The sequence below is a fragment of the Odocoileus virginianus genome, chromosome 4 (genome assembly GCF_023699985.2).
Source record: "Odocoileus virginianus isolate 20LAN1187 ecotype Illinois chromosome 4, Ovbor_1.2, whole genome shotgun sequence".
NCBI lineage: Eukaryota > Metazoa > Chordata > Mammalia > Artiodactyla > Cervidae > Odocoileus > Odocoileus virginianus.
In genome coordinates, this window is record NC_069677.1 from 20114213 (window position 1) to 20127177 (window position 12965).

Consider the following 12965-nt stretch of genomic DNA (forward strand, 5'->3'; position numbering starts at 1 on the left):
TTTTTATGTAGCTTTAAAAATAGATTGCCAGTGCTGTATTTTGTAGTTTATTTCAACCATTGTGCCTGACAGCTAGGCTAAGTTGTTTGTGAAGGTTAACATTTAATTACATTCTGGAACTGCTCTTAAAATCATGGAAGCCAGAATAAAACTGATTTTAACCATAATCAGACAGCAGCAAAAAACAAAGCAAATAATACTTACAAATAAAATTTAACTTTTATATAAAACAATATCAGCTTATAAGTTTAAAAACTTATCTCCTAAAGGGAAAATTGTATTTCTATCAGTAACTTAAAAAAAAAAAAATTCTTTTCCGTCTTAGGATGTTTTTATTTGCAATAACAGAGAGCCAGTCAAAAGTAATTTAACCAATAAGGAGTTTTCTATCTCATATAAGAAGCTGTGAGATCAGTAATTCCAGTAAACCTAGTAGTTCTATGGAATAAAACCATGGTAATCTCACATCACTAAGAACACTGCCATTAAAAGACCCATAAGTGAAGTTAATAGAAAATGGTCAATAATATGATATATTGCAGTTAATTTAATATTTTAAATTGTGAAACATATATATGATAATAAGAATAGCTCATTAGCCTTCTGAAATAAAAAACTAGACTTCCAAAAATTTTAAGTTTAATATCAAGTATCTTAATATTGATAAAAAAGAATATGATGGGTACAGTTCAGAACTTTACTTTTTTTTAATAAAAAGAGCATTAATTAGTGATATATATTTACATAAGGATTATTTTAAATCCTTAATCTACATACACAGGCAGTTGGGCCTGTGCTGAAGTTTCTAAGTGCAACTTTTTCTTAAACCAGGAAAATGATTCAGTTCAGTTCAGCTGCTCAGTCGGTTCCAACTCTTCGCCACCCCATGGACTGCAGCACACCAGGCTACCCTGTCCATCACCAACTCCTGGAGCTCACTCAAACTGATGTCCATAGAGTCAGTGACACCATCCAATCATCTCATCTTCTGTTGTCCCCTTCTACTCCCATCCTCAATCTTTCCCAGCAACAGAGTCTTTTCCAATGAGTCATTTCTTTGCACCAGGTAGCCAAAGTATTAGACTTTTAGCTTCAGCATCAGTCCTTCCAATGAATATTCAGGACTGATTTCCTTTAGGATTGACTGGTTGGATCTCCTTGCAGTCCAAAGGACTCTTAAGAGTCTTCTCCAACACCACAGTTCAAGAGAATTAATTCTTTGGAACTCAGCTTTCTTTATAGTCCAACTCTCACATCCATATATGGCTACTAGAAAAATCATAACTTTGACTAGATGAACCATTGTTGGCAAAGTAACGTCTTTGTTTTTTAGCATGCTGTCTAGGTTGGTCATAGCTTTTCTTCCAAGGAGCAAGTGTCTTTTAATTTCATGGTTGCAGTCACCATCTGCAGTAATTTTGGAGCCCCCCAAATTAAAGTTTCTCACTGGTTCCATTGTTCCCCCATCTATTTGCCATGAAGTGATGGGACTGAATGCCATGATCTTAGCTTTTTGAATGTTGAGTTTTCAGCCAAAAACTTACTCACTCTCCTCTTTCACTTTTATTAAGAGGCTCTTTAGTTCTTCATAACGTTCTGCCATAAGAGTGTTGTCATCTGTGTATCTGAGTTTATTGATATTTGTCCCAGCAGTCTTTATTCCAGCTTGTGCTTCATCCAGCCCAGCATTTTGCATGATGTACTCTGCATACAAGTTAAATAAGCAGGGTGACAATATACAGCCTTGATGTACTCCTTTCCCGATTTGGAACCAGTCTGTTGTTCCATGTCCAGTTCTGACTGTTGCTTCTTGACTTGCATACAGATTTCTCAGAAGATAGGTAAGGTGGTCTGGTATTCCCATCTCTTTAAGAATTTTCCACTGTTTGTTGTGATCGACACAGTCAAAGGCTTTGGCATAGTCAATAAAGCAGAAGTAGATGCTTTCCTAGAACTTTCTTGCTTTTTCAATGATCCAGCGGATGCTGGTAATTTGATCTCTGGTTCCTCTGCCTTTTCTAAACCCAGCTTGAACATCTGGAAGTTCATGGTTCATGTACTGTTGAAGCCTGGCTTGGAGAATTTTGAGCATTACTTTACTAGCATGTGAGATGAGGGCAATTGTGCAGTAGTCTGAACATTCTTTGGCACTGCCTTTCTTTGAGACTGGGATGAAAACTGACATTATCCAGTCCTGTGGCCACTGCTGAGTTGTCCAAATTTACTGGTATATTGACTGCAGCACTTTCACAGCATCATCTTTTATGATTTGAAATAGCTCAACTGGAATTCCATCACCTCCTCTAGCTTTGTTCATAGTGATTCTTCATAAGGCCTACTTGACTTCACATTCCAGGATGTCTGGCTCTAGGTGAGTGATCACACCATGATAGCCATCTGGGTCAGGAAGATCTTTTTTGTATAGTTTTTTGTGTATTCTTGCCACCTCTTCTTAACATCTTCTGCTTCTGTTAGGTCCATACCATTTCTGTCCTTTATTGTGACCATCTTTGCATGAAATGTTTCCTTGGTATCTCTAATTTTCTTGAAGAGATCTCTATTTTTTCCCATTCTGTTGTTTTCCTCTATTTCTTTGCATTGATCACTGAGGAAGTCTTTCTTGTCTCTTCTTTCTATTCTTTGGAACTCTGCATTCAGATAGGTGTATCTTTCCTTTTCTCCTTTGCCTTTTGCTTCTCTTCTTTTCTCAGCTGTTTATAAGGCTTCCTCAGAGAACCATTTTGCCTTTTGCATTTCTTTTTCTTGGGGATGGTCTTGATCCCTGGCTCCTATACAATGTCATGAACCTCTATCCATTGGTCTTCAGGCACTCTGTCTCTCAGATATAATCCCTTGAATCTATTTCTCACTTCCACTGTATAATCATAAGGGACTTGATAAGGACTGATGTTGAAGCTGAAACTCCATAATTTGGCCACCTCATGAGAAGAGTTGATTCACTGGAAAAGACCCTGATGTTGGGAGGGATTGGGGGCAGGAGGAGAAGGGGACGACAGAAGATGAGATGGCTGGATGGCATCACCGACTCAACGGACATGAAAGGGTTGGACACGACTGAGTGACTGAACTGAACTGAACTGATATTGAATGATCTAGTGGTTTTCCCTACTTTCTTCAATTTAAGTCTGAATTTGGCAATAAGGAGTTCTTGCTCTGAGCCATCAGCTCCCAGTCTTGTTTTTGCTGACTATATCATCTTTGGCTACAAAGAATATAATCAATCTGATTTCAGTATTGACCATCTGGTGATGTCCATGTGTAGAGTCTTCTCTTGTGTTGTTGGAAGAGGGTGTTTGCTATGACCAGTGTGTTTTTTTGGCAAAACCTCTGTTAGCCTTTGCCTGCTTCATCTTGTACTCCAAGGCCAAATTTGCCTGTTACTCTCTTGACTTCCTACTCTTGCATTCCAGTCCCCTATAATGAAAAGGACATTTTTGGGGTGCTAGCTCTAAAAGGTCTTATAGGTCTTCGTAGAACCATTCAACTTCAGCTTCTTCAGCATTACTGGTTGGGGAAGAGACATGGATTGCTCTGATATTGAATGGTTTGCCTTGGAAATGAACAGAGATCATTCTGTCACTTTTGAGACTGCACCCAAGTACTGCCTTTTGGGCTCTTTTGTTGACTATGATGGCTATTCCATTTCTATGAAGGGATTCTTGCCCCCAGTAGTAGATATAATGGTCATCTGAGTTAAATTCACCCGTTCCAGTCCATTTTAGTTCACTGATTCCTAAAATGTCCATGTTCACTCTTGCCATCTCCTGTTTGACGACTTCCAATTTACCTTAATTCATGGACCTAACATCCACGTTCCTATGGAATATTGTTCTTTACAGCATCAGACTTTACTTTCAACACCAGTCACATCCACAACTGGGTGTTGTTTTTGCTTTGGCTCCATCCCTTCATTCTTTCTGGAGTTATTTCTCCACTGTTCTCCAGTAGCATATTGGGCACCTACTGACCTGGGGAGTGACTCTTTCCGTGTCCTATCTTTTTGCCTGTTCATACTGTTCAGGGGGTTCTCAAGGCAAGAATACCGAAGTGGTTTGCAATTTCCTCCTCTAGTGGATCACGTTTTGTCAGAATTCTCCACCATGACTGTCGGTCTTGGGTGGCCCTACACGGTATGCCGATGATACCACCTTTATGGCAGAAAGTGAAAAGGAACTAAAAAGCCTCTTGATGAAAGTGAAAGAGGAGAGTGAAAAAGTTGGCTTAAAGCTCAGCATTCAGAAAACTAAGATCATGGCATCTGGTCCCATCACTTCATGGCAAATAGATGGGGAAGCAGTGGAAACAGTGTCAGACTTTAGTTTTGGGGCTCCAAAATCACTGCAGATGATGATTGCAGCCATGAAATTAAAAGATGCTTACTCCTTGTCAGGAAAGTTATGACCCACCTAGACAGCATATTAAAAAGCAGAGACATTACTTTGCCAACAAAGGTCCGTCTAGTCAAGGCTATGGTTTTTCCAGTAGTCAGGTATGGATGTGAGAATTGGACTATAAAGAAAGCTGAGAGCTGAAGAATTGATGCTTTTGAACTGTAGTGTTAGAGAAGACTCTTGAGAGTCCCTTGGACTGCAAGGAGACCCAACCAGTCCATCCTAAAGGAGATCAGTCCTGGGTGTTCATTGGAAGGACTGATGCTGAGGCTGAAACTCTAATAATTTGGCCACCTCATGCAAAGAGTTGACTTATTGGAAAAGACCCTGATGCTGGGAGGGATTGGGGGCAGGAGGAGAAGGGGATGACAGAAGATGAGATGGCTGGATGGCATCACCGACTCGATCGACCTGAGTTTGAGTAAACCCTGGATGTTGGTGATGGACAGGGAGGCCTGGCATGCTGCGATTCATGGGGTTGCAAAGAGTTGGACACGACTGAGCAACTGAACTGAACTGAACTGAACATGGTATGGCTCATAGATTCATTGAGTTAGACAAGGTTGTGGTCCATGTGATCAATTTGATTAGTTTTTTTGCAACTGTGGTTTTTTCATTCTGTCTGCCCTCAGATGGATAAGGACAAGAGGCTTAGGGAAGCTTCCTGATGGGAGAGACTGATTGAGGGGGAAACTGGGTCTTGTTCTGATGGGTGTGGCCATGCTCAGTAAGTCTTTAATCTAATTTTCTGTTGATGGGCAGTGCTGTGTGTGACTTCCTTCAAAAGGAGGTCATACTCAGTTCCCTCATCCCTGCAGCAGGTCTCGGCCAACCCATTCCTCCACTGGAGACTCCTGGACACTCACAGGTATGTCTGGGTCAGTCTCTTGTGAGGTCACTGCTCCTTTTTCCTGGGTCCTGGTGTGCACAAGGTTTTGCTTGTACCCTCCAAGAGTCTGTTTTCCCAGTCCTCTGTAAGTTCTGGCAACTCTATGATGGGTTAATGTCGACCTCCTACAAGAGGGCTTATACCATACCAAGGTCTGCTGCACCCAGAGCCCCTGCCCAATTATCAGGCCACTGCTGACCTATGCCTCCACAGGAGACACTCAAACACTCAAAAGCAGGTCTGGCTCAGTCTCTGTGGGATAAGATGGCAGAGAAGGAGGTGAGCTCATCTTCTCCTGTGAGAACTCAAAAATTACAGCTCACTGCTCAACAGCTGTTGACAGGAGAATGTTAGACCCCACCAAGGAAAGATACCCCATGTCCAAGGGCAAAGAAGAAGCCCCCAGAAAGATGGTAGGAGGGGTGAGATTGCATTTAGCATCATACCACATACCTGCCAGAGACACTCAGAAGGCTCAAACAAAACCTTGTGTGCACCAAGAGACCCCACAGAGGAAAATGATTATGATCCCAAACTAAAAAGACACTGAGTGAGGTGAATCAAATCTGAACATATATCTACCTCCTCCTAAATTTTACATTTCTAGAAATCACTACATGTATGTATGTATGTATGTATATGAAAAATTATAAATAATAATTATGTATCAGGTACTTGACATTATGCATTAAGTATCTATTATTAGCATATATGAATTTTGAATCAACATTAATGAGTGACAGTGCTGAAAACAAGGAAGATTCACATCCATTTAACTAAAATTATACTAGATCTTTGTCATATGTACATATATATGACACATACACACACACACATATGTAGAGGATTTGATTCTTGAGAAAAATCACAGATCAGTACACTTAAAAGGGAGCACTGCTATAATAGGTAAAACTGGCTTTGGATGTGTGTTTGCCAAGTTTGAAGGTAATAGATCCTTAAGAAAGAAAGTCTTTTGGGGGAAAACTTGAGGATAACATGCAAAGAGATCTCCTCTTAACATCTCTCACTCCCCAGGAAATAAACAATAGAGAAAAATGTGCTTTTGCTTAGTAAAATCAGCATCTATGAATATTTAAACCTGAGATACAAGGTAGGACTGTGGATGGTTGGTTATATTTAAACAAAAGAGGAAATTTTCATATTTTCAAGGCCAGTTATTGGTATAACCTTACAAACAGCACTTTTTTTTCACTTTTTTACAGTTTTGATGACAGACTGGAAAACACATAAACTATAGTCTCAAAAGATTAAACATTCTTAGACTTCCCTGGTGGTACAGCAGATAGGAATCCACTTGCCAGTGCAGGAGACACAGGTTTGATCCGGGTCTGAGAGGATTCCACATGCCATGGAGCAACTTAGCCCGTGCACCAAAGCTCCTGACCTTGCGCACCACGATTACGGGAAGCCATGCACCTAGCGCTTCTGCTCCATGCGAGAGAAGCCGCCATGATGAGAAGCCGGCACACCACACGGAAGGGCAGCCCCCACTGGCCACAACTGGGGAAAGCCCATGCAGCAGGCAAGACCCGGCTCAACCAAAAATAAATAAAGAAGTAATTTTTAAAGGATTAAGCATTCTCGAATACAAAGAGGGAGAGACAAGTTAGAATTGTCAATATTTGAGGAAACCCAATAATAGGAGGGATAAAGATGGTCACCAACGTCAATAAACATGAGAAGTGACACTTAAGGAAACAGAGTTCCCAATTCAAAAAGATACCCTGATAATTATAATTAATATCTTCAGAGTAATGAGAGTTTACCATATTACCAATGTGAAATGTGATTACCAAAATTAGAACCACAGTAAATCTTTTTTCACAGTGAATTAATTGAATAGTAAAATAGTTATAGGTAGGGATAAATCTTATAAATTCTTCCAGAAACAGGTGAAATGTCAGTGATAAAGTATACAAAAAAGTTAAGAGAAAAAGAGAATATGCAAACTTTAATAATCATCTCAAAGAAACTTAGAGACAGTGGAAGTAATAATTTGATAAAAATACTGTCAAGGCTATTGTTATATGGCTTTTTTATTTTTTATATATGGCTAATATAAATTCCCAGAACTGAAGACATAATCCTTTATACTGAAGAGCCTACCAATCATTAAGAAGGGTGAAGAAACAATTCTGCAATTTAGACACATCAAAATGAAGAATAGAGGGGAAAAAAAAATCGTCTAGAGAAAAGAAATATATTTTAGAAGCAAGATCAAATTATCAATCCTAGACACTCGAATTGAATAGCATCTTTACAATCTGAGAAAAAGTTATTTTGATCTTCTAATTTGATAACCAACTATTTAAGTGTAAGGACAAAATAAATTCACTTCCAGCGTGTAAGAACTTGGAGAGTTTACCATCAAAAAACTTCTTTAAAAAGAATTATTGTTTGATGTACTCCACAAAATAAAAGCTGAAAACATGAGGAAGATGTGAGATGCAAAGAATATATATATATATATATATATATGTGTGTGTGTGTATATATATATATACACACACAGAAATCAATAAACTTATAATCTCTATATTGAATAATTATCTATTATAAAAAATTAACATATATTTGAAAGTAACACCTGAAATGTTTTTATTATATGTGTCAGAAAATCATGGGCAGGGAATGGATGGAAATTAAGGTTTTTGAGTAGGTCAAGGGAAGATACTGATTAGGTTTACTTCTTAATAAAAATCATATTATTGTTTCTGCAAAACTGATAAAGTTTCAATTTACTTATTACTCAGGAAAGCAGAATTATAAGATAATTACCTGAGATCCTATGAGCACAGATAGCACTAGATGAAACCATTTCAAATTTTTTTTGTTTATAGCTATTGACCAAAGGAAAGAGACAGAGAAATAGATTTTTTAGTTAAAAGTATACTATTTGAAGTGATAATATAATAGTATAGCAAAACTTAGTAGTTTATTAGTATATTATTTAATGTAATAATTAGTGGGCCTCACTGGTGGCTCAGTGGTTAAAACAAACAAACAATAACAAAAATCTGCTTGCCAATGCAGGAGACACAGGTTCAATACCTGGATGAGGAAGAGCCCTGGAGAAGGAAATACAACCCACTCCATTATTCTTGCCTGGAAAATCCCATGGACAGAAGGAGCCTGGTGGGCTACAATCCATGGAGTCACAAAAGAGTCAGACACAACTTAGCAACTGAACAACAGCAACAACATAGTAATTAGTAGTATATATTAGTATAATAATTAATAGTATAATCAGTTCACTTCAATTCAGTCGCTCAGTCGTGTCTGACTCTTTGCGACCCCATGAATCACAGCACGCCAGGCCTCCCTGTCCATCACCAACTCCCGGAGTTTACTCAAACCCATGTCCATCGAGTCGGTGATGCCATCCAGCCATCTCATCCTCTGTCGTCCCCTTCTCCTCCTGAGAGTTTAATATAATATTATATAGTGATATAAGTGCTAACAATAATTATAAGTGCTTTACTTAAATTTAGCAGAAGCAATAGAAAGTGAAATTAATCTGAAGTTGATGATTTTTTCTTTGCTACAAGAAATATTATTTTGTCAAAAGCTTCTAGATTTAAAAAAATTAGTTATGTAAAAATAGATGAAGTCATTATGTTTTACCTATGTACTTTGAATGTAGACAGGATTGTGAATCCTTTGGCTACAACACTAAGCATTTGAGAGCTCTGACAATTACTGCATCAAACCCCTCCTCTCAGCTTGTGGTTTCTATTAGTTTTACACCACTAATGTTCATAAAATATACTTTCTCTTCTAATTAGCAAATTGTTTGGCATTTTGTCTGTTTTTAAGTAGAATCACTGCTTATTAGTCATCTTTATTATTTTTTAAAATCATGCCTTTTTCATTTCTGTATTCTTTCAGCCATCCTTTAATTGGCTAGATATTATCGTCAAGAAATGTTTTCCAAAAGGACTCAGACATACTTACACTTTCTGGATTTTTTCATGTGAGAGGATGTCAACCTATCAGTTCAGTCACTCAGTCGTGTCTGACTCTTTGCCACCCCATGAATCACAGCACGCCAGGCCTCCCTGTCCATCACCAACTCCTGGAGTCCACCCAAACCCATGTCCATTGAGTCAGTGATGCCATTGTCTTTATTTTACTACAATGAATGAATCTCAACTAGTAGAATATCCTTCAGTTTCTTTCCTTAGATACCTGAAGACACTGCTCTGTTGTAATGCAAAATTGAGTGTTTATGGAGCAATGTCTGATTTGGGTCTGGATTTTTATATCTTTTAGATTGGCTTTCTCTATTAGATGCTGGAGCAATTCCTTTATGATTTTCCTTCAGATGTTTTCTATTTTCTTTCTTTTTCAGAGAGATACAATTTAGCTACTTAAAATTTCCTTCCTGATTTGAACCCCACCCCCATCTCCAAGGAACATCTACTTTGACTTTTTATCAAATCTCTGTAGACTGCTCTGCTTTTACTTTCCAAATCCCATATTATGTTTTTGAGATGTATTCATATTGATATACATGACTTTTGTTTATAAATATTAACTCCACATTTTTTTAATGAATATTGTGTTGTTTCTAATTCCTTGTTAATGTAGTACTTCAGTGAATATCCCAATACATGTCTCTCAGGGCATGAATACAAGAGCATCTCTTGGGGAGAAATTGAGGAGTCAAAGAATATGTTTATCTCCAGCTTTATTAGGTATCTCTTAAATTATTGTATAATCTTATTTTCCACTAGCAGTGTAGAAGGATTCCTTTCTTACCACTAACTCTTAAAATAGTATGTAACACATGGTGTTACCAAACCATCTTGGGTTCACTGGCCTGTGTGCAGTAAAACCAATCTACTCCACAAGGCTGTGGTGAAGGAAAGTGTAGTGTTTATCACACGGTGTCAAGCAAGGAGTCAGGCGTGCGTGCATGCTAAGTCGCTTCAGATGTGTTTGATTCTTTGTGACCCTATGGACTGGAGTCTGCCAGGCTCCTCTGTCCATCGGATATCCCAGGCAAGAATACTGGAGTGGGTTTCTGTGTCCTCCTCCAGGGGATCTTCCTGTTCCAGGAATCAAACCTGGGTCTCCTGCATTGCAGGCAGCTTCTTTATCACTGAGCCATCTGGGAAGCCCAAGTTGTTCAGGCACCTAGTGCTTAAAAAGCATTCCTAGATGGATTTCAGGGAGAGGTTTTTAAAGGCAGGATGAGGGAGAGATTTGGGGGGTGTGTGATCAACTCATGGACATTCTTCTGATTGGTTATTGGCGAGGTAATTGAAAGTGAAGATCATCAACCGTCTGGTTTCAACTGGTCTGGGGTCTATGTGTTCGTGGGCAGCATATAGTTGAACTTCTTTCACCAGGTGGGAGTTGTAGTGCCTGTCAAACAGCTCAAAGGGTATGGCTCAGGATATCACCTATAGCACTTGAGGAGGAATGAAAGGTCCTTGACTTTGTTTACTGGCTAAACTATTCTTTTGTCTTGCTTGATTGTTTTCTGTTGTTTCTGCATTTTCTCCCTTCTTTGATAAAATTCATTCTTTGAAACTTAGAGAAGGCCTAGGAGGCTAAAGTTTATCTACAAACAAGAATCAGGCAGAAGACAAGGGGGAGTCTGTTCTGGGAAAGCACCATAGGGTCCTGCTCAGTTATAATGGTAAAATACCATGTAAGTTTTACTATTACAGTCAGTCTTCTAAATACAAATCTTCAAGTTGCAAACTTTCAAAGATGTGCCCGTGAATTCTTATGTCCAGTCACTTAAGTTGATTCCTGTGTCTGGAATCACATGCGTGTAGCCTCTACAAGCGGTTGCGCTTTTGTATACTTCACTGTACAGTACTGTATAGAGTACGGTAGTATAGTATCTTTATTTCAAGCCCAGAAGTTCTGGAAGCAAGCATGAAAGCCACAATGGTATAGCTGCTACCACTGTACTTTTCAAGATACTGTACTGTAAGATTAAAAATGTTTTCTTTATTTTTTGTTTAATTTTTATGTATTATTTGTGCAAAAGTATTTTAAACTATTACAGTACAGTACTATATAGCCAATTGTGTAATTGGGTTCCTAGGCTAACTTGTTGAACTTACAAATTGGGCTTATGAATACACTCTTGGATCAGACCTTGTTGCTTTGTAGAGGACTTACTGTATTGAGACTGAGGTAATATCTACTTCATAACATGAATTGAGTTGCTTTTGCTATATCGTCTCTATTTTATATATGTATGTATGCATATATATTTATGTATATAATTTATAAATTATATTATATATATAAAAATATACATGTAACATATTCTTTAAAGGTTTGGTAAAAATCGATGTTAAAAACATAAGCTCTGTATATTCTGAAGGAAATATTGATAATATTTGATTATCAACCTGTCAAAAAAAGATGTACAACTTGAGAGTTGTGAGTTGTTTTATTTGGGGCAAAATGAAGACTGCGGCCCGGGAGGCAGCATCTCAGATAGCTCTGAGAGACTGCTCCAAAAGGGCAGTCAGGGAAAGTCAATATATAAGGTTTTGGTGAAGGAGGAGTTCAATACCAGGAAGCACTCAATTTACAAAAGGTTTTTGTTAGTCATGAGAGTCTGATGTCACCATGAAGGGGTTTAGTGCTTCTCTAGGTAGAGGAGGTGCAAGGATTGAAATCACAAAATCTGTTCCTAAAAACATCCAGTTATCCAAAGACCTGTCCCACCGCATTCCCTGGAGCACAGAGTGCCTCAGTTTACCCTGAACTCCCTCAGGGGAGTTCAACAACAGCTATAGCAGCATGGGGCTCAATCTCAGTAGAGACAGATGGCAAATGCCTTGTTCAGTCATTGGCAATGCTCTTGGTAAGTGCCAATTTGTAGTTGACAAACCCAATTTTTATAATTGCCATTCAGTTAATGCATTTATTACTTTTGCTGATTCAAATTTATAACTAACATTTTTCTACAAAACAGTCATCTATTCTTTTTATTCCCTAGATTTATCGACAATTTAAAATTACTTATTGAAATTTAATACTAATTAGTGAATAGGTAGTACATTTATCCCATCCATTGCCTTTTCTCTCTTTTTCTTGATTAGTTTATATAGAGATTTATGCAGCTAAAATTAATTAATTATTGTTTCTTAAACAATTAGCCTTTGATTTGCTGTTTACTTTTTGTTTTAAATCATTTTTGGCTCTTCCCATTTACATTTCCTTCCTCTAAATTTCTTTAGTTTTACATGGTTCCTCTTTTGCAGTTTCTAGAGTTGAATATGTTTTTCTTATACACTTATGACTTATTTTAGAATGTGTTTCTTTATTTGCAAACATGTATTACTGTTGTGGGCATTCTTTTTTGTAGATGATTCTAATTTAGATCCACTTCAGTTCAAGAACATGACATTCATTCTTTGAAACTTGGTGAAACTCCCTTTGTGACCAACTGCTTAGATATTTAGATCAACTAGTTAATTTTGTCTTCAAATCTTCCATATTCAGTGCTAAACTTTGTTCAATTAATAGATCAGTTTCTGAAACCTGTGTGTTGAAAATTGCCTGCAATGATTATGAATTTATTCAATTCATTTTGTGAACTTTGTATTTTGAGACAATATTGTTTGGCAACTGCAAGTTTATGATTGTCCTCTGTTCTTGTTGGGTTG

At 37.9% G+C, this 12965-nt stretch overlaps 1 pseudogene; it reads left to right on the plus strand.

The window, feature by feature from the left end:
* Positions 1-6665: 6665 nt before the first annotated feature.
* The window catches only part of LOC110124313 (abasic site processing protein HMCES pseudogene), a 63683-nt pseudogene continuing 57383 nt past the window's right edge, over positions 6666-12965 (plus strand).